A 2,500-nucleotide genomic window follows, 5' to 3' on the forward strand; every position below is an offset into this window, starting at 1 on the left:
AGCATTTAAAAATATAACAGCAGTGTTAAGATGCTGTTGTGTGTTCAGGAAATTAATGTGTCCTTTTACATTAAAAATGTTTAAGCATTTATAAACTATGATTTTGCTTAAATGCTCCATCTTAACCCATTCATTTTGGACTCACTCGGGAGCGCCATCTAGCGTTTCAGAAACCCGGAAGACACTATAGAGTGGTAGTTCTCCTCTCTACAAGTTCTCTGGTTGAGGCCTGATGCCCCACTTCTGAATGAATGGCTCAGATTCTTTGTTTATTTTATCTGAGATTGAGACAACATTGCTGGCATTCATTCATTTGCATAACATTAGAAATTTGCATAACATTAGAATCTGCTCTCATTCTCACATTCCCCTGAGTGGCCTCTGCCTGACACACAAACACGTCTAAAGTGTGTGTGTGTGTGTGTGTATGGGGGTCCTCTGCAGCCCCCGCACCCAAAAGCAGACAGGAGTGAAAAAGGGGGGGGGGGCAGTAAAGGAAAGAAAAGAAGGAACAGATGAGGAAGAACAGGAGGAGTAAAATAACCTGAGAGTTGTTTCTGATGTGTTTTTCTATGCTGGTTGGAGAGCGAGAGAAAACGAATAAAACAGAGGGGCATGGATAGGAGGACAGAGGGAAGGAACGAGTGGTCAGTGGCAGAAATGAAGGACCACAGTGAGTAGTCAGATTGATGGAGAATGTGTTGTATATGGTTCTATATAGCACCAAAAAAGCTTGAAATTTCAGCAAAAACCCTTGGTGCTATAGAGAACCATTTTCACAAAGGTTCTATACAGAACAATATACAACACATTCTTCATCAATCTGTAGAACCATTTCACCATGCAAATAACCCATTTAAGCATGCAAATGGTTCTTTGAGCGTTCATGGTTCTATGTGGAACCAGTGGCTTTACTAGTTGCTTTTTTTGTCAGTGGCAACAGATTGATCTATGAAATTCACTTTATTTCTTCCTCAAATAATTTTTTCCCTCTATTTTCAGGGTTTTTTACAATTATTTATTTAATTTTTTATTTGCTAAAAACTACCATAACAAACAACAGAGAAATAACACTTTGTGGGTTTTTTGTTCACAGAAACTACTGAAATAACATTCAGTAACGGAAAGGAAACTTCAGGTCAAAAATTAAACATATAAATGAACGAATCCATTTCTAACTCAAGCTTTCACTCGATAGGGGGCGCTGTTAGCACTCGTTCACTGAAAGAGAGGAAAGCGGCATGAACCTAGAGTAGCAGGATCTCAGAAGCAGCAGAAGTTTCAGTTTCATTTTGGGAAATGTCAAAGTAAAAGACCTGAAACACACCTATGGTTGGAGGGGCGGAGGAAGGAATGATCTAGGCTGGAGAAAGGCAGCAGTGGTGATTACTGTGTCCCTGTTTTAATATCACAGGCTAATTTACCACAGCCAGAATTAAAGGTTCTGTGCAGGTACATTTTTCGCTCATCAAGGTACAAATGATGTAAATGTTCCCTCAAAGGTACAACAGTGGTTTTAAGGTCTGATTGTGGACCTTAAATAAGTTCTTCCAGGTGAAAAGTTCGTATTTGTACCTTTTCATAACCGAATGTTTTAAAACAGAACAGTAAAATAAAAGCCTGGAGACGAGACGGGGTGTGTGGAGTCAGTGCAGCTTAGAACATATCATTTCAGTGGATTATGGTTCAGTTATGTTCCCTGACTAAAGGTACTGAGAGGTACCCTTGAGGGTTCCCACCCCAGTGACAGGAGGGGTCCTGCTCCAGTGACAGTTTCATACCTTTATTTCTGAGAGTGTAGCATTTTCTACAGAACGTAAATTGAATATAAATGCAGTTCATGATGTAATTAGTAATAACTCTGTAATGATGTAATTATATTGAAACAGTACAGCACACTGACAGTAATAACTATAGACTGTAAGGGTTAAAGTGAGCGGGTAAAGGTGAATGGAGGGATTGTGAATGGTTAAAAAAAAAAGAGAGCAGGAGAAAAAAGACCCCTGTGAGTCATCAAAAGGAAATCAAACTCATGAATAATGCCTTTACTCTCACTCTCTCTCTCTCTCTCTCTCTCTCTCTCTCTCTCAGACACTCTATATAAGTTTACTCCCAGAGTGTGTGAGATAAATCACCACAACCTTTTACTGTTCGGGCTTCCACATTAACGGACACTAACTACTGCACAGAAAGAATGAATAGAGCTCTTTATGAGAGAGAGAGGGGAGGGGAGAGGGAGAGAGAGGGAGAGAGAGGGAGAGAGGGAGAGAGAGAAAGAGAAAGAGAGAGATCTTCTGGGTTTAATGAGGCTCTGCTGTGATGAAGCCCATTCAGGCACACAGTACAGAGAGATTTTAACGTGTGTGAAAAAATGTAAAACGCGTAAGAAAACAGGAGAGAAACGAGGAAGAAAGGACAGGAAAAAAAAATAGAAAAAGGCAGGAAAAAAACGTGTAAATGAGAAAAGTGAATGGCTGGAAGAAAACATAACCACTGTGAA

The sequence above is a fragment of the Colossoma macropomum genome, unplaced genomic scaffold (assembly GCF_904425465.1).
Source record: "Colossoma macropomum unplaced genomic scaffold, Colossoma_macropomum, whole genome shotgun sequence".
NCBI lineage: Eukaryota > Metazoa > Chordata > Actinopteri > Characiformes > Serrasalmidae > Colossoma > Colossoma macropomum.